Here is a 25,916-nt window from a genome sequence, read left to right as displayed (position 1 = left end):
CTCGATAAAGGACAGACATGGTATGGACCTAACAGAAGCAGAAGACATTAAGAAGAGGTGGCAAGAATACACAGAAGAACTGTACAAAAAAGATCTTCATGACCCAGATAATCATGATGGTGTGATCACTCACCTAGAGCCAGACATCCTGGAATGTGAAGTCAAGTGGACCTTAGAAAGCATCACTACAAACAAAGCTAGTGGAGGTGATGGAATTCCAGTTGAGCTATTTCAAATCCTGAAAGATGATGCTGTGAAAGTGCTGCACTCAATATGCCAGCAAATCTGGAAAACTCAGCAGTGGCCACAGGACTGGAAAAGGTCAGTTTTCATTCCAATCCCGAAGAAAGGCAATGCCAAAGAATGCTCAAAGTACCGCACAATTGCACTCATCTCACACACTAGTAAAGCAATGCTCAAAATTCTCCAAGCCAGGCTTCAGCAATATGTGAACCATGAACTTCCTGATGTTCAAGCTGGTTTTAGAAAAGGCAGAGGAACCAGAGATCAAATTGCCAACATCCGCTGGATCATGGAAAAAGCAAGAGAGTTCCAGGAAAACATCTATTTCTGCTTTATTGACTATGCCAAAGCCTTTGACTGTGTGGATCACAATAAACTGTGGGAAATTCTGAAAGAGATGGGAATACCAGACCACCTGATCTGCCTCTTGAGAAATTTGTATGCAGGTCAGGAAGCAACAGTTAGAACTGGACATGGAACAACAGACTGGTTCCAAATAGGAAAGGGAGTACATCAAGGCTGTATATTGTCACCCTGCTTATTTAACTTATATGCAGAGTACATCATGAGAAACGCTACACTGGAAGAAGCACAAGCTGGAATCAAGATTGCCGGGAGAAATATCAATAACCTCAGATATGCAGACGACACCACCCTTATGGAAGAAAGTGAAGAGGAGCTAAAAAGCCTCTTGATGAAAGTGAAAGTGGAGAGTGAAAAAGTTGGCTTAAAGCTCAACATTCAGAAAAAAAAGATCATGGCATCTGGTCCCATCACTTCATGGGAAATAGATGAGGAAACAGTGGAAACAGTGTCAGACTTTATTTTTGGGGGCTCGAAAATCACTCCAGATGGTGACTGCAGCCATGAAATAAAAAGACGCTTACTCCTTGGAAGGAAAGTTATGACCAACCTAGATAGCATATTCAAAAGCAGAGACATTACCTTGCCAACAGAGGTTCATCTAGTCAAGGCTATGGTTTTTCCTGTGGTCATGTATGGATGTGAGAGTTGGACTGTGAAGAAGGCTGAGCGCCGAAGAATTGATGCTTTTGAACTGTGGTGTTGGAGAAGACTCTTGAGAGTCCCTTGGACTGCAAGGAGTTCCAACCAGTCCATTCTGAGGGAGATCAACCCTGGGATTTCTTTGGAAGGAATGATGCTAAAGCTGAAACTCCAGTACTTTGGCCACCTCATGCGAAGAGTTGACTCATTGGAAAAGACTCTGATGCTGGGAGGGATTGGGGGCAAGAGCAGGAGGGGACAACAGAGGATGAGATGGCAGGATGGCATCACTGACTCGATGGACATGAGTCTGGGTGAACTCCGGGAGCTGGTGATGGACAGGGAGGCCTGGCGTGCTGTGATTCATGGGGTCGCAAAGAGTCAGACACGACTGAGCAACTGTACTGAACTGAACTGAGGCCTCCCTGTCAATCACCAATTCCCGGAGTTTATTCAAACTCATGTCTATTGACTCGGTGATGCCATCCAACCATCTCATCCTCTGTCATCCCCTTCTCCTCCTGCCCTCAATCTTTCCCAGCATCAGGGTCTTTTCCAATGAGTCAGCTCTTCGCATCAGGTGGCCAAAGTATTGGAGCTTCAGCTTCAACATCAGTCCTTCCAATGAACACCCAGGAGTGATCTCATTTAAGATGGACTGGTTGGATCTCTTTGCAGTCCAAGGGACTCTCAAGAGTCTTCTCCAACACCACAGTTCAAAAGCATCAATTCTTCAGTGCTCATCTTTCTTTACAGTCCAACTCTCACATCCATACACGACTACTGGAAAAACCATAGCCTTGACTAGACGGACCTTTGTTAGTAAGTAATGTCTCTGCTTTTTAAAATGCTGTCTAGGTTGGTCATAACTTTCCTTCCAAGGAGTAAGCATCTTTTAATTTCATGGCTGCAATCACCATCTGCAGTGGTTTTGGAGCCCAAAAAATCAAAGTCAGCCACTGTTTCCCTTTCTAATTGCCATTAAGTGATGGGACCAGATGCCATGATCTTCATTTTCTGAATGTTGAGCTTTAAGCCAACTTTTTCACTCTCCTCTTTCACTTTCATCAAGAGGCTCTTTAGTTCTTCTTCACTTTCTGCCATAAGGGTGGTGTCATCTGCATATCTGAGGTTATTGGTATTTCTCCCGGCAATCTTGATTCCAGCCTGTGCTTCATCCAGCCCAGCATTTCTCATGATGTACTCTGCATATAAGTTAAACAAGCAGGGTGACAATATAGAGCCTTGACATATTCCTTTTCCTATTTGGAACCAGTCTGTTGTTCCATGTCCAGGTCTAACTGTTGCTTCCTGACGTGCATATTCCCATATTCTGTATTCCCACCTTTTGAAGAATTTTCCACAGTTTATTGTGGTCCACACAGTCAAAGGCTTTGGCATAGTCAATAAAGCAAAAGTAGATGTTTTCTGGAACTCTCTTGCTTTTTTGATGATCCAGCGGATGTTGGCAATTTGATCTCTGGTTCCTCTGCCTTTTCTAAAACCAGCTTGAACATCTGGAAGTTCACGGTTCACATACTGCCGAAGCCTGGCTTGGAAAGTGTTGAGCATTACTTTGCTAGCATGTGAGATGAGTGCAATTGTGCAATAGTTTGAGCATTCTTTTGCATTGGCTTTCTTTGGGATTGGAATGCAACCTGACCTTTTCCAGTCCTGTGGCCACTGCTGAGGTTTCCAAATTTCCTGGCATATTGAGTGCAGCACTTTCACAGCATCATCTTTCAGGATTTGAAATAGCTCAACTGGAATTCCATCACCTCCACTAGCTTTGTTCATAGTGATGCTTTCTAAAGCCCACTTGACTTCTCATTCCAGGATATCTGGCTCTAGGTGAGTGATCACACCATCATGATTACCTGAGTCATGAAGATTTTTTCTGCACAGTTCTTCTGTGTATTCTTGCCACCTCTTCTTAATATCTTCTGCTTCTGTTAGGTCCATACCATTTCTGTCCTTTATCGAGCCCATCTTTGCATGAAATGTTCCCTTGGTATCTCTAATTTTCTTGAAGAGATCTCTAGTCTTTCCCATTCTTTTGTTTTCCTCTATTTCTTTGTACTGATCACTGAGGAAGACTTTCTTTTCTCTCCTTGCTGTTCTTTGGAACCCTGCATTCAAATGGATATATCTTTCCTTTTCTCCTTTGCTTTTCGCTTCTCTTCATTTCACAGCTATTTGTAAGGCCTCCTCAGACACTCATTTTGCTTTTTTGCATTTCTTTTTCTTGGAGATTGTCTTGATCCCTGTCTCCTGTACAATGTCACAAACCTCTGTCCATAGTTCATCAGGTACTCTGTCTATCAGATATAGTCCCTTAAATCTATTTCTCATCTCCACTGTATAATCATAAGGGATTTGATTTAGGTCATACCTGAATTCTCTAGTGGTCTTCCCTACTTTCTTCACATCTGAATTTAGCAAAAGGAATTCACGATCTGAGCCACAGTCAGCTCCTGGTCTTGTTTTTGCTGACTGTATAGAGCTTCTCCATCTTCGGCTGCATAGAATATAATCAGTCTGATTTTGGTGTTAATATGAAAATAATAAGACATAAATTACCTATGAAGGTAATTTGAGGCAATTTAAGAGGGCTTTCAATAAGATGCTAAAGAATTTGGTCTATCTGCATAGGCACTCAGGCTTCCCAGGTTCTTTACCAGGAGCTAGTGGTAAAAGAACCTGCCTGCCAATTCAGGAGACCTAAGAAATGTGGGTTCGATCCCTGGGTCAGGAAGATCCCTTGGAGGAGGGCATGGCAACCTACCTAGTATTCTTGCCTGGAGAATCCCATGGACAGAGGAGCCTGGTGGGCTGCAGTCCAGAGAGTCGCAAAGAGTCAGACATGACTGAAGCAACTTAGCATACACAACACTCAGGACTGTTGAAGGTTTTTGAGGTTAGCATGGATGATCAGAGCTGAGAGGAAAGTTTGATAGAGTTGTCGATGCCAGAGCTGAGGGAGAAAGATCTGGAAGCAGGGAATACCATCAGGAGGGAACATGTGCAGAAGGCCAGTGAGCAACTTACATTTTGTGAGACTAATTCCTGAGGTGCAATTGCTGCCAACAACAGAACTGTTAACAGCTGACAGAATTGTAATAGTTATAGGAAGATGCAAATTCCCATGACACTTTACAGTTAGTTATTAAGTACTTAATTGGTATGTACTAAATGCCTAGTGCTATGATAAATCCAAAGAAGGGGGATATTCACTTGAAAATAAAATTGGAAGCAGTGTACAATGAAACAATATTAATATATCATATACTTAATTATAGGAATCATGCTATATTAGATCAGTTTGTCTGTCAAGAAGGTGATAGCCAGGGGACTTTCCTGTCAGTCCAGTGGCTAAGACTCTGTATTCCCAATGTAGGGGGCCCAGGGTTCAATCCCTGACTAGGGAACTAGATTTCACATGCTGCAACTAAGAGTTTATGTGACACAACTAAAGATCTGTTTTGCCACAATGAAGGTAGATCTCACTTGCTACAACCAACACCCGGTGCAGCCAAGCAAATACTTTTTTTTCTAAAAAAAAAAAAAATATATAATAGCCAGTTTTGTGACTTTTGGTAGTCTAAGAATAGGACTACAATGTACATGGTTGGTAAGAAAATTATAATAAAAGTCATGACAGCTGTAGATAGATTACATATTATGTCATGCAAACATTCACAAGTAAAGACTGGTTGAACAGCTGAATTAATTAAATACCCAAAATAAGAAGTAGTCTTCAGAGAGGAAATTTATGACTCAATCTTGCTGTGAAACATCATTTGACCATTTAACAAATACTTATTAACCATCTACTTTGTACAAGGCACTGTGCTAAGTTCATTCCTGGTATATATGAATGAACAAAGCAAATACCCCTGTAGTTTTGAGGTTCACATTCTAGCAGGAGAAGAAGGAGAAAGACGGCAAACATAATAGGTAGCATAGTATGTTAGAGGTTGGCAAGTGCTAATAAAAAAAAAAAAGAGTAAAATCTGGTTCAAAATTGGAAAAGGAGTACATCAAGGTTGTATATTGCTGCCCCACTTATTTAACTTATATGCAGAGCATATCATGCGAAATGACAGGCTGGATGACTCACAAGCTGGAATAAAGATTGCTGGGAGAAATATCAACAATCTCAGATATGCACATGATACCACTCTCATGGCAAAAAGTGAAGAGGAACTAAAGAGCCTCTTGATGAAGGTGAAAGAGGAGAGTGAAAAAGCAGGCTTAAAACTCAACATTCAAAAAATGAAAATCATGGCACCCAGTCCCATCATTTCATGGCAAATAGATGGGGAAAAATGGAAACAGTGACAGATTTTATTTTCTTGGGCTCCAAAATCACTGCAGATGATGACTGCAGCCATGAAATTAAAAGATGCATGCTCCTTGGAAGAAAAGCTATAACAAACCTAGACAGCGTATTGAAAAGCAGAGACATCACTTGCTGACAAAGGTCTGTATAGTCAAAGGTATGGTTTTTCCAGTAGTCATGTACAGATGTGAGAGGTGGACCATAAAGAAGGCTGAGCGCTGAAGAATTGATGTCTTTGAACTGGGGTTGGAGAAGATTCTTGAGAGTCTCTTGAACAGCAAGGAGATCAAACCAGTCAATCATAAAGGAAATCAACCCTAAATATTCACTGGAAAGACTGATGCTGAAGCTGAAGCTCCAATACTTTGGCCTCTTGATGGGAAGAGTTGACTCAGTAGAAAAGACCTTGATGCAGGGAAAGATTGAGGGCAAGAGGAGAAGGGGGCAACAGAGGATGAGATGGATGGATTGCATCACTGACTCAATGGACATGAGTTTGAGCAAACTCTGGGAGATAGTGAAGGACAGGGAATCCTGGCATGCTGCAGTCCATGGGGTCACAAAGAGTTGGACACCACTTAGAACAACAAGAAGATATGGAAGTGTAGAGTGTTGCAGTTTTAAATAGAGTAGTTCAGGGTGGGTGCCCTCAGGAAGATAATATTTGAACAATATTTTACTAACAGATCACTGGTAAAGACTGTTTAAAAAAAAAAAAAAAAAAAAAACCTAACCACAATACCAAAGAGTTTATCATTTGAGGTTCTTGAAAATACCAGATTCCAAACTTCTGGGCTTCTTGAGTAAAAGCAATGGGAAAGAACAGCTGAAATTGTAGATACCCTTATTGCAGTGGTACTGAGAAGCAGTGCAGAACCAGAACAGAAAAGAGCAGAGGTGGAGACCAGGTACTACCTATTGCCTATTGATCTTCTTCGCCACCTAGTTTTCACTCTCACCCCCTACACTTGCTGTTTGCACCGTATGAGTGGCCTATTCTGTAGTGTATTCCCAGATCTTAGTTCAATAATCAAATCTTTTAGACTTGAGTTTTGTTGTTAATTAAAATTCCTAAACTCAACTCACCATAGTCAGCAAGGGCTTTTTAATCCAGTGCTTACAGCAGAGCGAAGGGCATAGTTTTCTGAGAGATTAAAGGTTTATACATTATGCAAGTTGGGAAAGATGTGTGTAGGGGTTCAAGTGCAGAAAATCACACAGTGCAAATCCCCAAGAGACCCAAGAATACAGGGATGCATCTATTATAGAATTAGCCAGCAATTAGCTTGATACACATCAGTCAATGTGCAGAAACTAAATGGAAAAGTAGCCAAAGTCCTCCTAGTGCAGGATCTACATCAGCCAACAGAGAACAGGGGAAATGTTAATAGATCTGGGAAGACATAACTTAGCAACCTCAGAGACTGTATCTCTAATTATAATTCACACTCAAGTTGAGTTTTATTGGCAATGTTTTTAAACAAGGAGAAATTTAGTGAAAATCAGAGACAGAGGGGAAAAGGTTTATATGAAAAGATTTATACAAAATTGCTTTCCTCTTACATTTTCATGGGAATGGAGCCTTTCAGGCATCCTAAAGAACTGGAGGATGAAGCTACTGTTAAGCAACCCAGTGCTGCACTTGGACATGTTCCAAAAAAATACAAGTTGTTTTTAAATGACATCTAATCTTTGGGCAGATCTATCCAAAATACTTCAGCTAGAACTCGATGACTTGATATAATTAAACGATCTCCGATGAGATAAATTGAAGGACTCAGAGGAAAGATAAAGGACCACATACAAAGCCGCCTTTCAGCTTAAACCCCACTTTGTTTTGCTTGGTAACTTCACAATGCCAAGTGGTTTTAAAAAAGGGGGGGGGGGGGGGGTATTTTTAAACAGGGAGAAATTTCTCCAAGGCTGAGTGGGCTGGAGAATGGGAGGAACAGCCCAAGTAGCACATGTCTCCAGAATGGCCTTTTAAAAATATAAATCAGATAATGTCTCTTAACAGCCCCTAACAGCCTTCCTTCCATATAATCAAATCCCAACTCCTTACAGTGACCTACAGGCCTGCACAGCCAACCTTTTCTTCCTCTCCCTTTCTCACTACACCTCTAGTAAGTTGGCTTCTTCCTAATCTCAAATACACTAAACTCCTTCCCACCCCAGGACCTTTGCACATTCTTCCCTCGGCCTGGTTCTCCCCTCTACCCCCTCCCTTCTTCACGTGTCTCATTCCTTATCATTGGGATCTGCCCAAAAGTTGTCTTTTCTTGGAGATTCTGCTTTACTTCCATATCTAAATACCAGCTTCCCCTCCCTCCTCCAATACACACACTCTCTAACCCATCCTTGTTTTATTTTTGTAGCACTTATCTCTATCTGAAATTAGATGGTTTCTTTTTTACTAATGTTCTACATCCTTACTATTAATACAATGTACACAGAAGTCAAAGAGTCATATGACCCTTGAAAACCTAGGAAATAATGAGTGTTAAGTACCCAAAGAGAGAACAGCAAAGATGGGTTAAAGAAAAATATAGATTAATTTAAAATAGTCACTTACTTAAAACAGAAAAAGAAAACACATCTTAGAAGCTATAGACATGTCCTGAAGGAAGTACATATAGAGAACAAAAATTGAATGGTCAGAAAAGGAAAAGTTATTCATGAGTATATGGAAGATTTTCTTTCTATTCACTCTAACTGGGATTTTCAATTTACATAGAAGTGGAAGCTATTGATGCCTAAATAAATTATTTAGTTGAAAAGGAGAAGTAAAAATAAGCAGGAGTCCACCAATCAGATAGAGAAGTATAAAAGTCTAGTAATATGCAATACTGCAAAATATTAAGTATAATAATATTCAGATTTGTTAAGTTGAATAAAATCTAGTATCCAGCACTCTTGTACACTGTTGGTTCAAAACCTTGTGAATTTTCTTGCTGAAATCTGAAAACAGCCCCTCTCCATGGAGGACAAGGAGAAACCAAAGAAAGAAGTAGCCACCTCCAGATTGGTAGGTGGCAGGTTTAATAAGCAAGAGAACTTACATATGAGGCTTGTCTTGGGTGGCGCAAGACATCTCCAAATATTCCCACCAGAATTTTTAAAGTTTGTCCAGGCACACTTCATTCTACTGGGCTTCACTTTATTGCACTTCACAGATTGTGTGTGTGTGTGTGTGTGTGTTTTGTTGTTTTTTTTTTTTTTTTCACAAGTTGAAGGTTTGTGGCAACCCTGTGTCAAGCAAGTCCATGGGCGCCATGTTTCCAACATTATTTGCTCACCCGTGCCTCTGTGTCACAGTTTGGTTATTCTTGAGAAATCAGTGACATTGCAGGGGAGGACCAGTTGACAGAAGTTGTGGCCCTAACTGGGGCTTCCCTGGTGGCTCAAAGGGTAAAGCATCTGCCTACAATGTGGGAGACCTGGGTTCTATTCCTGGGTCGGGAAGATCTGCTGGAGAAGGAAATGGCAACCCACTCCGTTATTCTTGCCTGGAGAATCCCATGGACAGAGGAGCCTGATGGGCTTCAGTGCACGGGGTTGCAAAGAGTTGGACAAGACTAAGCAAGTGACCCTAACTCAGGGAACTCATCTAACCGGTAGCAGCCAGCAGGGAAGAACCAAGGAATAAATAGCCCAATCTGATGGACCTCCCTCCTTCCCTCCCATCATGGCTAGTGTTTTCCTTTGATCAAACCCACCCCAGAGCCAGAGAGAGGTGAGGAGACCCTCTGATTTAGTCTATAAAGGTTGACCTCCCAGGGTTCCAAGCATCATGGTAACTGTAGAAAGTGGAATTGCTCAGGCAAACAGAAAACCCCCAACACAGTTTCAGCCACTGCACATTCACGGGATGTCTCTCTCAGCTGTGACTTCCCTGGAAAGAAGACCCATGCCTCTGGCACTGGAGCTGGAGCTGAGAAAATGCTCAGGAAGTCTGCTGAACACAGAAACAACAGAGTTTTCTTCTACGTCCTTTAATTCTTTTTCTTTTGTTTCTACTTTGGGGGGGAAAAAAAGGAAAACACTGAAAGGCTCCCCTTTTGTAGCCTTCATAGGAAAACTCTCTACCTGTGCTTTCCATAGGGTTGAATATACTGAGGGAGTTTTAAATTATATATGACCCTTTCTGGGTCCCCAAGTAGTCATGCTCTCAAACTGCATACTCTGATAAGCATCCCCTCCGCTAAGATCCAGAGGTCACTCCGCTGGAAGGTTTGTTCTGCTGTCAGGGGAACTGTGGGAGCCCAGGGCCAACCCCACCTGCCCCAGTGTGGCCAGGGTTCCTGTGTCACCCATGCGGGCCAGGCACGTCCTCACTGTCCTTAGCAGACAAGGAAGAAGACGGGGCTGTAGGCCCACTTTCTAGGACTGGAGGCAAAACTCACAACCGCAATCAAAGGAAATGTTCATCCTGGGCATATCTACCATTTACTGGGAACTTCTTCTGGCCAGAAGTGTGGATGAGAATCGGAAGGAGATTGAAACTCATCTAACTGCAGAAAGCCTCTTCCACACAAGCTCAGTGTGTGCCACTTAAGCTCATTGTCTTCATGAAGGCTGGCTCTTCCCCGCTTGGCCCCCACCCCCCAGTGCTGCTTATTTTAACCAGAGATTAGAATAGCAGCAATCTCTGGGACGGGACCAAGAAAGGTACTCTCCTCAACTGTGATGTTTCTGTCAAGGGAACACATTTTCTCCCAGGGGCTTCCATAGTGCAAGAAGATTTAATCACATTCTCTACTTTGATATCTTCTAAAAACTGCTTTTCCAGTGCTTCCTAGAGCTTTGCTTCGAAGGCTAATCTGAAGTTTGCACAGGCTTCGTGAACAGGAGCTATTTTCTCCAGCTCCAGGCAAGGAGTGTAATGGGTTTACCAGGCACCCCCATGTGGGTTGAGATCAGTGCTGTAAGGCAGTTTTCTTGTAGAGGTGGGGTTTTCAGACCTAAAGTTCTCTCTGGGGCAACTATTCTGATCTCTGAGGAGTTTTACCACCCAGCTGGTGCTGAAACCTCAGGGGTGCAGATGAACCACCTATAAACTGGATCAGAGGCACCGACTAACAGGTGTGGGTATTGGGATCTCTGAGATGGTACAATAGTTTCCAGGAGTGAGAGGGAACCAGCACACTGAAGCCAGCTGCTGCTGAAACCAACCACAGCTGGCAGTTTGGAGAAACATCGCTGAGATGACACCAGCCTTCCCATCTACCTCCTCCATCCTCTCTTCACAGAAGGTAGGAGGGACTCAGTTGGCAAAGGAGAGGGCAGCTGACAAAGTCTCAACCCTGGCACAACAGTGTAGAGCATAAAGGCATGGGTTTGGAGCTGGGAGACAATACTTCAATAGCTATCACAGAGCAGTATGGTTCAGGGATTGGGGCTTTAGCTGTAACTTCTTAAAAGATGGCAATCTTCCCTTTTGGCTCAGCAGGTTAAGAATCTGCCTGCAATTCAGGAGATGTGGGTTTGATCCCTGGGTTGGGGAGATCCCCTAGAGAAGGAAATGGCAGCCCACTCAAATATTCTTGCCTGAAAAATCCCATGGATAGAGGAGCCTGATGGGCTACAATCCACAGGGTTGCAAAAAGTCAGACACGAGTGAGTGACTTGAATCTGAAGCAAGTATGACATCTGTTCAATGTGGATGATGGATACACAGATACCTATACTTCTGTGTGTACTTTTTAATTGGGGTATGATTGCTTTACAGTGTTGTGTTAATTTATGATATACATTAATGAAATGAATCAGCTATATGTGTACATATATCCCATATATCCCCTCCCTCTTGGGCTTCCCACCCCTCCACATCCCACCCCTCTTTTCTGCACAACCATTCTTCGTACCATCATGAGAGCACTTGTCTCTAAGGCTTCCTCCCAAGCTCCTTACCACCCTATCAGCCAGTTTTGATACCAGCACTTTTTTCATCTTACAGAAGGTATCATCAGAATGTTTCCGGGAAACAGCTAGGATTCCTATTCCTTCCTCAAATTGTCTTTAAAAAGTTTGTTGATGGAAACATCGAAGGGCTGCAGGCACTCAGTCACACCTCTCAAAAATAATAACCAAGTCCCTAAACTCCCTGTGAGCTTCCTCTTTAATTATTTGAATACATATCCCCAAATTGCATTAATGATGAGCATTCTTAGTGATTTATGTACAGCTCCAGGATGTCTTTTTCAGATTACTTTAAGCCAGTCTTCTATTAAATCAACTGTTATCTATCCTTTTAAAAACAAAAATCTTTTAGATGACCATCTCATTCTTGGGTTTTTGTGGGCTAAATTAAATATGGTAACAATTTTTGGCTACTGAAATTATACATATTATTACAGTGATATGATGCTTTTTCCCACCAATGATTAAGTTCTTTGTCTCCTTCATACCTTACATAAATTCCTAAGCATGTCAAAACTGCTGAAGTTTTATCAACATTCCCCCCTTGATTTAATTTATAAGTTTTCCCTCAACTGAATTACATGTTACTGGAAACTAATCTGTTTCTGTTCAGAGTTATCCAGAGGTGTCTGACAAATTGATGTTCAGTGCTTCAGTGCTTTAGTCATGGTCTAAACACACAAGTCTCTTGTATCTTCAACACACAGTCTCTTGTATCTTTAAATTTTCTTTTCATGTGTATTGGCAACTGTGGCAATTTCTCCATCTTTAGTCATGTGTTTAGGTGTGGGGTTGATAATCCTTGTGCAAATCTTTCAGCCACAGAGAATAACACAGCTTAATATACTTACAGAAATCTTTCTTCCTCAGGTCCCATAATCCCCTTGGCTTTCACTTTTCAGGAGAATATGGAATTACATCATGCCTCGAGCCACAAATATCTGCTTCACTAAAATAAAATGCAAAATCTGTTGCTCTGTGTCCATGTCTATTTATGTTAATAATTTATCATTTAAATATCAGTGTCCTCTTTATTAAGATATTTGAAGCACCAATCAAACCAACAACGGGCGTAACCCAATTGCATTAACAATAATATAAATAGCTGTGGCCCAGCTTTGTTCATGCCATAATAGGCAGTTCCTGCCTGGTCCACAGCAGTTACAAAACACCATCAATTTTAGGATGCATCTCAATTTTTGCCACTTAAAAAAATGTCCATCTGAGAGCTGATGAAGTATGGTAACAGGAGTTGAGAAGAAAAAAATTTGGGGACTCAAGGATAGTAAGACTCTACAAGGATTCTGAAGTAGTCTCAGATCATGGTGAATCTTGGGATGGAGAGGCTGTCTATTCATGTATGTACTGCATCTCTCAATTTCCATGTGTCCTTTCCTCTAAACAAATAAGTAACTCAAATACGAAATCCATCTGAGTAATTCATACGTTGCAGGCATTATTCAGAGTCATATACACAGAAATCCTCACAGCACACATTTAATCTTCACAACAAACCAACAAGGTCAGTACCATTGCTATCTGAGGAATAATGGATCAATTGAGGAACAGAAAGTTAGAGCAAATTGCCTAAGTAATACACAGTGGAGTCAGAATTAAAGTTCAGGCAGTCAGAATGCAAAGCTGTGCATTTGGCCATCATCTTCATACCTTCCCTTTTTCCAGCAGGATCAGAAGGTCTGCGGGTAGAAAAATACCTCATGTCCCCTCCAGAAACTTTATTATTCACACCCAGATTTATCCCTTCCTCTACTGTCCCCCCTGGTGCTCTCACCATGGCATCAAGAGTGGCAAAAGTAATAAAAGTCTACAGCAGAATAGTGCTTTACAATTTCTAAACACATATACATTATGTAACAACCCTCTCAGCAATGCTATCAGGAAGACATGAATTCCTCAGTCCTTACAAATAAAGATATACCTACTGCATTAATTAAGGTTAAGACTACACATATAAAGAGCTGAGCACTGAAGAATTGATGCTTTTGAACTGTGGTGTTGGAGAAGACTTTTGAGAGTCCCTTGGACTGCAAAGAGATCCAACCAGTCCATCCTAAAGGAGATAGTCCTGGGTGTTCATTGGAGGGACTGATGTTGAAGCTTAAACTCCAATACTTTGGCCACCTGATGCGAAGAGCTGTCTCATTGGAAAGACCCTGATGCTGGGAAAGATTGGGGGCAGGAGGAGAAGGGGACGACAGAGGATGAGATGGCTGGATGGCACACCAACACCAACACAATGGACATGGGTTTGGGTGGACTCCGGGAGTTGGTGATGGACAGGGAGGCCTGGCGTGCTGCAGTTCATGGGGTTGCAAAGAGTCAGACATGACTGAGCTACTGAACTGAACTGAATACTACACAGCTATAATAGAGACAGAAAAAGAGTGGTTTAAGTAAGATCGACATCTGCTCCTCTCACACTTGGTCGTGAGGAGCTTGCAGGTCCAAGCTGGCAGGGCAGCTGTATATCATGAAGTCATCTTGGGATCCAAGTGACTCTGTTTTTTGGTCTGTCGTCCCTCGGGGTGTTGTTCTCTACTGCACCTGCGTCACCCCAGGTTTAAAATCCAGCCCAAGAGAAGTGGAAAGAGAAGAAAAGCGATTCCAGGGCCAGCAATTTCTCCTTGTGTTCCATCGGCAAGAGCTTAGTTTTGAGACCATACCTACCTATGAAGGAGGCTAAGAAATGTGATCTCTAGCCAGGCAGCCATGTGTCCAGGAGGAAGGGAGGAAGAGATATTGAAGGACAACAGATGCTCAGAAAGGCTGAGTGACTTTCCTAAGGGAAAGTCTTAACTAATGAATCAGAACTCTAACACAGCCTAACAACTCCAGACCCAAGGCTGATTTTCCTACACCAAAGTACCTCCACAATGAAAAGCTGGGAGACCCCTTCAGCAGCATTTCTGCAAAGCAACTCAAAAAGCTAAATTTAAAGGGGTGAAAGTCAGTCCTTTTAAGACCAAGGAAAGATGGGCAGCCCAGAAAATGCATTCACTCTAAAGGGGCAACAACGGCCCCTGAGGTTGCTTTCAGAGGTCCCAGCAGAGACACAAGTAACAGTGGCCGCCAATCACACAAGGGTTAATTACATGATCACTGACTTATTCAGATTCTTTTCTCTCTTACACCATTCAGAGTGCCAGGCTTTCTGTCATTTCTAGTTTCTCTGCACGCCTGCAGCTCTTGTAAAAATCTGGCAGTACATGAGGCTGAAAAGGAACAGCTTAACTGAACAGCTGTTAGTCAGCAATGGGCAGCACCTGAGAGTTGTACTGTAATATTTTTGGAGAAGGAGACACAGAGGATGAAGTGACACAGAAAAGACTCCGGCACCCTGGGCTGGCATTAGATGAAAAACACATTTTTAAGGCACACTGTGCATGCGCACGTGCTAGGTCGCTCCAGTTGTGTCCGACTCTTTGCGACCCTAATGGACTGTAGCCCACAGGCTCCTCTGTCCATGGGATTCTCCAGGCAAGAATACTGGAGTGGGTTGCCATGCCCTCCTCCAGGGGATCTTCCTGACCCAGGTATCAAGCCTGCATCATCTGAGACTCCTGCACTGCAGGTGGATTCTTTACTGCTGAGCCACCAGGGAAGCCCTGTAAGGCACACTAAGATGATGCAAATATTTAATGGTGGTTGACACATGAGGTCAGTAAGGACCAGACAGAACTCACTGGGATAGGTCCAATGAGAACTGTGTGGAGGGAAAGGCAAGATGGGTGTGTCATCATTAACATGACCCAAAAGGAGAGGGACAAAAAGATCCAGCAAATCATAAGACCCCCACCTTCTTCCCCCCACCGCACAGAGAATAGAAGGCACTGGCCAGATATCACCAGCAGTGTCTGGTCCATGTTTTGAGCAGTCAGACATCCCTTGAGAGTCTATTCTGTCTCCTTCTCATCAGCCTTTCTGAAAAATCCCCTGCGGAGGTTTTCATTTTCATCTTATGGTTAAATTTCCTTGGATCACATCAGACACTCTCTCTCCCTGTCTTGGACTTAAACATCCCTCAAACTGTCAGCTGGCCCTGAGCTGTCTCTGTGAACTCATTGCTTGGCCAAGGCTGCACCTCTGGTTCCTTCATCTTGGCTCTTCTCTAGGTCCCGCCCCTCCTGCATCATTGCAGCTGCTCCATCCTGAGCTCTTGTTCATTCTCTCTCTCTCTCTCTCTCTCTGACTCTAGTTCCCTAGTGGCCAGAACTGACTGTAGATGACCCCCACCATCCAAGCCCCACACTGACATGACCCTACTTTGACTCAAGGGCACCTGGGGCGTGGCGTCCCAGGACAGCTAGTCATCTCTGCCACAGCCAGTGAAACCAAGGAACTCAGGGTTGGGGCTCATCTGAGAAAACTGACGATCTGAGGAGAAATGACAAGCATAAAAGAAAAAGGTACACTATTGATGTGTGCACGCGTGCTTAGCCCCTTCGATCGTGTCAGACTCTATGCAACCCTATGGACTGTAGCCCACCAAGCTCCTCTGTCCATGGGATTTTCCAGGCAAGAACACTGGTGTAGGCTGCCATGCCCTCCTCCAGGGGACCTTCCCGACCCAGGGAATGAACCCACATCTCCTGCATTGCAGTTGGATTCTTTACACCCTGAGCCTCCTGGAAAGCCCACATTATTGATATTATGTGTAAAATAGATAACTAATAAGACCATACTGTAAAGCACAGGGAACTCTACTTAATGCTCTGTGGTGACCTGAATGAAGCAGAGACGTTTTTAAAACCAGAGATATTCCTTTGCTGACAAAGGTCCATCTAATCAAGGCTATGGTTTTACCAGTGGTCATGTATGGATGTGAGAGTTGGACTATGAAGAAAACTGAGCACAAAAGAATTGATGCTTTTGAACTGTTGTGTTGGAGACGACTCTTTGAGAGTCCCTTGGACTGCAAGGAGATCCAACCAGTCAATCCTAAAGGAAATCAGTCCTGAATATTCATTAGAAGTACTGATGCTGAAGCTGAAGCTCCAATACTTTAGCCACCTGACTCGAAGAACTGACTTATTGGAAAAGACCCTGATGCTGGGAAAGACTGAAGGCAGGAAAAGAAGGGGACAACAGAGGATGAGATGGTTGGATGGCATCACCGACTCGATGAACATGAGCTTGAGCAAGCTCTGGGAGTTGGTGATGGACAGGGAAGCCTGGCGTGCTGCAGTCCATGGGGTCGCAAAGAGTTGGACATGACTGAGTGACTGAACTGAACTGAACTGACCTGAATGGGAAGGGAATCCAAAAGTGAGGGGATATATATCTATATCGATATACAGATATAGATATTTATGGCTGATTCATTTTCTTATAGAGTAGAAACTAACACAACATTGTAAAGCAACTATATTCCAATTAAAAATTAAATAAACAATTTTTAAAAATTTTAAAGGAAAAGAATTTTTCATTGGAAGATGAGAGGATTCTAAGACAATAGAGAATGAGAATGAGATGTTAAACTGTTTCAGTATTTTCAGGAGGTTTCTAGTCTCGTGCCTTCCCTAGTTGGCTCACCTGATGCTTCTGGCTTTCTGGACTCCTGTGGGCTACATCACTTTGGGACATGAAGAAGGATGATTCCTCCATGAAACCACCATGGAAGAAAAACTGACACCTGGGTTTCTACTAACTCCTGCCAGCATTTTTAAATGAATGCACACACAAATATGTTCTGACAGTTGCAAAAAAAAGGATAAATAATGAAGTAGATCCAGAAAAAGATATCATCCACTAATCCTGCCCTGCCGCTCTCTGATGTTCCCTTGGGTGTCTGTTACAAATGGAGTTGGTAGTAAATGTAGTTTTCAAGGTAGCCTGACATCTTACCTGTATAACAAGCTGCCATGGAATGAGCTGGCAGGCAGTGAAGGATGGGGTGCCCTGAGCCTCCCTCCCTCCTCTCCCACTCTATGTTCTTATTATGCAGAAGGGGGTCATGAAGATTAAGAGAACTTTATTCAAGTGTAGAGACAGACAGCTGATAAATGATACACCTGCCTGGGAGAAGACAGAAAATCACAAGGTCATGACAGGACGCAGCAGATGAATGGTACATCAAGGTCGTGAGCCATGACCAGGTGAGCAGCCATGTGCCCCCTCTGCCTCCAAAAAGTTTGCTTTTCCACAGATTCAAGGAATTGGAGCATTGGCTGCACCAGAAAAGAGAACACGCTGTGGGATGGATAGGTGATGTCATGCCAGGTAGACGTCCGTAGTGTCCCCAACTCCGAAATGTAAGGATCCAAATCCTCCTTGGGACAGATGTAGGGGCAATGTGGCTCTACTGAGTTGCTCTGTGACTTGCTATAGATGGGAAATAAACAGTTGCTGGCAGTTCTTCCATAAGTCAGCGTGGCTGGGGGACACGTTCTCACCCACTAAGTTGCCACAAAGACTTCCAACTGGGTTACCAGTGAGACAGCCCAGCAATCAAAGACATGACTTCAATTATGAAAACCTACTAATCCCAGAAGAAGAAACTCTGATCATTTGAATAGCTTTCCATTGAGACTGGTTACACTTATCTCAGAGGAAAAGAAGAATTAAAATCTTTTCCCACATTGTTTATGAGCTGTGACCCCAGGTTTGTCTCATATATTCATTATTAATTTAGATCCAAAACTTTCTATTGCATAGTAACTTCTGTAGCTTTCTGTGTGTGTATATATATATAAAATGTGTGTATATGTGTAACCCAATGTTCATCGCAGCATTGTTTATAATAGCCAGGACATGGAAGCAACCTAGATGTCCATCAGCAGATGAATGGATAAGAAAGCGGTGGTACATATACACAATGGAGTATTACTCAGCCATTAAAAAGAATACATTTGAATCAGTTCTAATGAGGTAGATGAAACTGGAGCCTATTATACAGAGTGAAGTAAGCCAGAAAGAAAACCACCAATACAGTATACTAATGCATATATATGGAATTTAGAAAGATGGTAACAATAACCCTGTATGCGAGACAGCAAAAGAGACACAGATGTATAGAACAGTCTTTGGACTCTGTGGGAGAGGGAGAGGGTGGGATGATTTGGGGGAATGGCACTGAAACATGTATAATATCATATAAGAAACGAATCGCCAGTCCAGGTTCGATACAGGATGCTTGGGGCTGGTGCACTGGAATGACCCAGAGGGATGGTACCGGGAGGGAGGTGGGAGGGGGGTTCAGGATGGGGAACACGTGTTTGCCTGTGGTGAATTCATGTTGATATGTGGCAGAACCAATACAATATTGTAAAGTAATTAGCCTCCAATTAAAATGAATAAATTTAAATTTTAAAAATGTGTGTGTATATATATTACATATATATAATGTCACATATATATATAGGACATGACTGAAGCAACTTAGCATGCAAATATATATACATATTTATATATATGATTTATAATATACATTAATGTGCACTCAGTCACTCAGTCATGTCTGAAACTTCATGACCCCATGGACTGTAGCCTGTCAGGCTCCTCTGTCCATGGGATTTCCCAGACAAGAAGACTGGAGTGGGTTCCAGCCCACTCCAATGCCCTCCTCAAGGGATCTTGCCAGCCCAGGGTTTGAACCCATGTCTCCTGAATCTCCTGCACTGGCAGGTGGATTCTTTATCACTGAGCCACCTTGGAAGCCAGGTCCCATCACTTCATGGGAAATAGATGGGGAAACAGTGGAAACAGTGTCAGACTTTATTTTTCTGGGCTCCAAAATCACTGCAGATGGTGACTGAAGCCATGAAATTAAAAGATGCTTACTCCTTGGAAGGAAAGTTATGACCAACCTAGATAGCATATTCAAAAGCAGAGACATTACTTTGCCAACAAAGGTTCGTCTAGTCAAGGCTATGGTTTTTCCAGTGGTCATGTATGGATGTGAGAGTTGGACTGTGAAGAAGGCTGAGCGCCGAAGAATTGATGCTTTTGAACTGTGGTGTTGGAGAAGACTCTTGAGAGTCCCTTGGACTGCAAGGAGATCCAACCAGTCCATTCTGAAGGAGATCAGCCCTGGGAATTTCTTTGGAAGGAATGATGCTAAAGCTGAAACTCCAGTACTTTGGCCACCTCATGAGAAGAGTTGACTCATTGGAAAAGACTCTGAGGCTGGGAGGGATTGGGGGAAAGAGGAGAAGGGGACAACAGAGGATGAGATGGCTGGATGGTATCACTAACTCGATGGACGTGAGTCTCACTGAACTCCAGGAGTTGGTGATGGACAGGGAGGCCTGGCGTGCTGCGATTCATGGGGTCACAAAGAGTCGGACACGACTAAGCAACTGATCTGATCTGATCACTTATATGGGACTTATGTGGTGGTTCAGCAATAAAGAATCTGCCTGCCAATGCAGGAGACACAGGTTTGATACCTGGGTCAGGAAGATTCCCTGCAGTAGGAAATGGAAATCCACTGTAGTATTCTTGCCTGAAAAATTCCATGGACAGAGGAGCCTGGTAGACTATAGTCCATGGGGGTCACAAAAAAGTCAGACATGACTTAGGGACTAAACAACAACATCATTGTATGTGGAATCTAAAGGAAGGGTATAAATAAGCTTATCTACAAAACAGAAATAGAGTGACAGATGTAGAAAACAAACCTATGGTTACCAGCGGGTAAAGGGTTGCAGGCTGGTAGTGGGTGAGGACAAATTGGGAGGCTGGGATTGACATATACACACTACTGTATATAAAACAAATAACTAATTAAGATCTACTATATAGCACAGGGAACTCTAGTCAATACTCTATAATGTTCTATATGGGAAAAGAATCGGGTAGATATATGTATATGCATAATTGATTTACGTCACTGTACACCTGAAACGAACACAACATTGTAACTTCAATAAAAATTAAAGAAAACAATTGGTGAGTTCCAATAACCTAGGTATGATGCCGATCAGGATCACCAAGAGATTCACTCCCTGCTTTCTTTATTTTACTTTTCTATCTTGAAACTTTTCAAAACAATTCTTACACTATATGACAAATAACACCATGCCTTATGTTTACAGTTAAGTAGCTTACTTTCAAAAATTACACATTCTTTTTTATCTATTTCCCCAGAAAACTACATCTGGACATTAACAATTTCGGGAAAAGGACGGTTCCCCTCTATTCCGTGTTCTTTCACCTGTCACCCAAAGTATTATGATGATGGTGTGAACGGACAGAAATAAAAGAGAGAGGAGAGGATCAGAGCTATAGGACATCACAGCTGTGTGATGTCCCTGAGTCAGTAACAGCCAGGAAAAAAGAAAATGTATGATGGATATTACAGTTAAAATATTGAATTTATAAAACTGTGACAAAATGGAGATGAACAGGAGCATCTCTGCTCACCCTGACTGATTTGCACTCTCTGTGAAACAGAGCTCAGCCACCTCTGAGTGACCAATGGACTCTGGCCTTAAATCAAATCCAGGTTCCACAGCTTTTAAAATCAGGAATATTTTTATATTTATGTGTCAAATTGAAACCACAGTCCCTTTCAACAGATTTATTTCCAGGTATAAATCTTTTTTTTTTAACTGCATTTTTGTTATTATTGTTCAGAGAAAGATTAATTCCATGACCTTGAAATATAATTTTCCTCTTTGATTTTCTAGCAAAGAAAATACGCTTTTGGAGAGATGATCGCTGTGGACGAGTTTCTTTCATCAGAAAGCTATTCTCCTTTCTCTCCTATCTACTGAGATACAGAGCTTATACCGCAATAGCTCCAGAACTAGAGTCCTTATCTCAAGTCTTTAAGATTTAATCGATTTCATTTTCCATCTTAGGTCTGCAATTATTCACTACAAATCACTTGCAAATAACCCTTGGTGGCTTTATTCACTTTCAGCTGTTAAGAGATCATGCTAATTTTTCCCTCAATACTAACTACAGGAATTTACCTTAATTTTAAAGTAATGCACATTCTTCCTAGTGGCAGTTGTCACATCTCTGCAAAGAATGTATTAACCTACCCACTGGCATGACTTTCAGATCTAGTGGCACCAAGTTGCCAGTGAATTAAAAATCAATTCGCCAGGTAATGAGACACTCTTCTCTGCCCATTTCCCTAATTAGTATTTGTCATATTTAATAGAAATTTTGACTTCACCTTTCTGTCTTCCTCTAAGGAAAAAATTAAAGATAAAAACACTGATCTTGAGTCTCCAAGACCTGGTTTTCTAAACTCTCCAAACTTCAGTCAATGTCATCTGAACTCACTGTCTTCAGGACTGGTGAGTAGCAGCCCTAGAGCTACGATACCAGTGGAGGCAGCCACAGCATTAATAGTCAAGACAGGAAAATAATATAACTACATTGCTCCAAAGTTTGGAGCAGTGCCGGAGGGGGAAAAAATCACAGGGGGGGAAGGCATTCAAGAAATATAATTTCTTATTATTATATTTAGCCCATGCATATCAACGGATGGTGTACTAGTTTCTTGATTGTAGTGATAAATTACTATAAATTTGGTGACTTCAAACAACAGAAATTTATTCTTTTACAGCGGGGGCCAGAAGTCTGAAACCAAGGTATCAACAAGACATGCTCTCTTGGAAGGAGCGTCCTTCCTGGCCTCTTCCTGCTTTTGAAAGCTCCAGGCATTCCTTGGCTTGTGGCCCTATCACTCCAGTATCTGCTTGTGGTCACACCTATTTATCTCAGACCTCCCTCTGCCTTTCATAAATGACTCTTGTCATTAGATTTAGGTCCTATCTGGGTAATTGTCACCTCATCTCAAGATCCTTAACTTAATTACATCTGCAACAGCCCTATTTCCAATTAAAGTAACATTCATAGGTTTCAGGAATTTGCCATGAATATTTTGGGGGCAAGAAGTGGGGAGTACCGTTTTCAGCTACCCATATGTGAGTATATGGATAAAGGTGCAGTCACGTAGAGAGGAAACCTGTTTCTGGTGCTGGTTGAGGGATGGGATATTGGATCAGCAGAGTAGAACTATAACCATTTGGCACATGTTGATATCTGTTTTGTGCTAATGATGTGCAATTCTGTGAGAATACAAAACTTGTGAAAACTTTGTCCACAAAATGCTAGAGTAGAATAAAATGCTGGAAGCCTGCTAACTCAGCAGAGAAAAGAAAGAGCAGAAAGAGCACGTGGGCATGAGTGAGAAAGAACTGGGTTTAAATCCTGGCTATAATAAATGCCAGTCCTATGACCAAGAACTTAATTTAAGTCCTTTATCACTTTTACTAGTATATAAAGATAATAAAGAGCCATGGGCTTCCCTGGTGGCTCAGAGGTTAAAGTGTCTGCCTGAAATGCAGAAGACCTGGGTTCAATCCCTGAGTCAGAAAGATCCCCTGGAGAAGGAAATGGCAACCCACTCCAGTATTCTTGCCTGGAGAATTCCATGGACGGAGGAGCCTGGTGGGCTACAGTCCACAGGGTCGCAAAGAGTCAGACATGACTGAGCAACTTTACTTTCACTTTCAAAGATAATAAATCTTGTGGTTATAACAAAAGTTTGGAGAGATGCATGGGAGAAGCAAAATAACCAGGGAGGCAGAGCCTAGCAATGGTCCACCAGAGTAAGAGGATTTCACAAAGATGCAGCATCTATTGATTAGCACTCATAGGTATATTACACAAAATTCTTTATTGCATCCTTATAACAACACAGAGATACAGCTGTATTATCCACAATAGATAATGAGCAAGAGGCTCAGAGAAGGTGAGTGACTTGCCCAAAGTCTCACAGCTACTAACACAGCCCGAATCCAAATGCATATTTTTCTGCCCACAAAATCTATGGAAATGGAAAAAATAAATAAGGATGTGTTATCCTTATTGTGGTAATCATTTCACAATACATATATATTTCAAGTCCTTATTTTGTACACCTTAAACAGTGTTGTATGTCAACTATAGCTCAATAAATCTGGAGAATAAAATAAATTGTAAATATGCCATTGTGTGCAATCCATGGGAGTTGCATGACCAGGTTCTGGTGAGAGAGTCAATTCCAAGGTAGGTCGATAAGAAGTCCAGGGTCCCAGAGGAGGAAAGAGGAGTCTGGAGTTCTCAAGGAGGAGAAAAGGACAGGTGCCCAGAGCTGATGATTGCACAACAAAACAACTCATCTTGCTCAAGGATATGTTTTTCCTTAAACTCTGTCAGTCAGTTCAGTCACTCAGTCGTGTCTGACTCTTTGCAACCCCATGAATCGCAGCACGCCAGGCCTCCCTGTCCATCACCAACTCCTGGAGTTCACCCAGACTCATGGCCATTGAGTCGGTGATGCCATCCAGCCATCTCATCCTCTGTCATCCCCTTCTCCTCCTGCCCCCAATCCCTCCCAGTACCAGTGATTATATAACAACTGTATAAACTCTGTACCAGTGATTATATAACAAGAGTGTATCCTGCTTGAGGACATTTCTCTCCTTAAGAATCTTCTGACTAACTCTGTCATCTTAAAATGTATATTATGGGAGTAGGTCTGGTAAGATCTTTCTATTCTTAGTTCTAATCCCATTATCTTAAACTGTATGTTGTAGGAGTGGGTCTGGTGAGACCTTTCTATTGTTGAAATTTCCCTGGTGGCTCAAACATCTCCCTGGTGGTAAAGCATCTGCCTGAAGTGTGGGAGACCCAGGTTCGATCCCTGGGTCAGGAAGATCCCTTGGAGAAGGAAATGGCAACCCACTCCAGTATTCTTGCTTGGAAAATCCCCATGGACAGAGAAGCCTGATTGGGCTACAGTCCCTGGGGTCACAAAGGGTAGGACATGACAGCAAATTCACTTTCACTTTCACTGTCTATTGTTAGTTCTAATCTTGTTAATTTAAGATGTATGTTGTGGGAATGGTCTGGTAAAAGTATATAAGGCCTTGATAAGACTAGGGACTCAATGGACATGAGTTTGAGCAAGCTTCGGGAGTTGGTGAAGGACAGGGAAGCCTAGCATGCTGCAGTCCATGGGGTCGCAAAGAGTCGGACTGAACGACTGAACTGAAGACTAGTGATGGGGGCACTCTCCGTCCCCCTTCTGATGTCTATGTCAAAAGCTTTGTCCCTTTTTGTACTTTAATAAAAGTCTGCTTGTGTGATCTTGAGTGATCAAGTCTGGTCCCTGGTCCTGAACTAAATCTTCAGAGATCACAAATCCAACATCGTTCACTGTGAGCTATCTATCAATGAACAGAATGTAATTTTCATTTGGGTTGGGGAGGAGGGTAAGCAAAGGTACAAGGGCATTTAAATGGTACATTCCAACTGTCTGCACAAGAACACCATTAAACAGCCAATTCTAGGGGCCCTGTTATGGAACACAAGCCCGTGTGCCCCCCGTGCATATAGTGAGGCCATAAACCAAAGGAGTCTGGAGCACAGAAGGGTTTGCTGCAGGGCCAAGCAAGGACAATGGGTGGTTCATGATCAAAACTCCCAAACTCCCCAATGTTTTGTGGGGAAAAGTTTATACAGGCAAAATTTGGGGTGAGGATTCCTGAGTGTGTGGCTTTCTTCTGATCGGTCAGTGGTGAGGTAACAGGGTGGTTCTCCAGGAATTTTGCACTCCAACTCAAAGAGCTATGTACAAGCACTCACTTTATGGAGAATGGAAAGCGTTGACTAAGCTGGAGAACACAGATGGACCCAGGAAAAGCACAGATGGCTGAAGTTCACGTGTAATCCAAACATGGCCTCTCAGTCAATTGCTTCAATCCCTACCAAGCATCTTCTCCAAGACCCTAAGTTAATAAACTTGTTTGAGTTTTCTTTTTAATCTAATATTTGGGGATGATAACAAACACTGAAATGAAAAGAATAGTAATGAATGGGACAGGATAGTCTAATCCATAAACCGGACTGGATGCTGGGGTGTTGGCTATAAATACTGTGTTGTAATTGTGTGTCTGCATGTGGGAGATTTATACCGACAGTCATGAAGTGTGACAGGGGAGAGGTACTCTGCACCTGTTTTGTTTCCTCCTTGGATTTGCTCTTTAATAATAAAGTTTATAAAACTCAAGATCATCAGTGACACAGAATCACAGAAGGCACAAGTACAATGGGTAGGTGCAAATTTTAAGCGATTGAGACTGCATTGGAAGCAAACCTTTGTTAGATCAGAGCATTTCTTGGAATCACAGGCGTGCTATCAAGATTTGCCATAATTGATTCTGGGAATCTTGGGGTCACTTCCTCTACTACTGTTAGGAAAAAAACACCCACACAAGAAATCAATATGGTCAAGCAGAACATCTACAGAACGGCTTCACATATTCATCTCTTCTTGGGAAATAGCTTATTGTTAAATCACAGGAATACTTTGCTCTTTTGAGTGCCGACCCTACCTTTATATCAGCTGGCCTGAGAAAATAATTGGACAAAAAAAGTCTTC

The sequence above is a fragment of the Bubalus bubalis genome, chromosome 13, assembly GCF_019923935.1.
Source record: "Bubalus bubalis isolate 160015118507 breed Murrah chromosome 13, NDDB_SH_1, whole genome shotgun sequence".
NCBI classification, from domain to species: Eukaryota; Metazoa; Chordata; class Mammalia; order Artiodactyla; family Bovidae; genus Bubalus; species Bubalus bubalis.
This window is presented reverse-complemented; position numbering follows the sequence as displayed.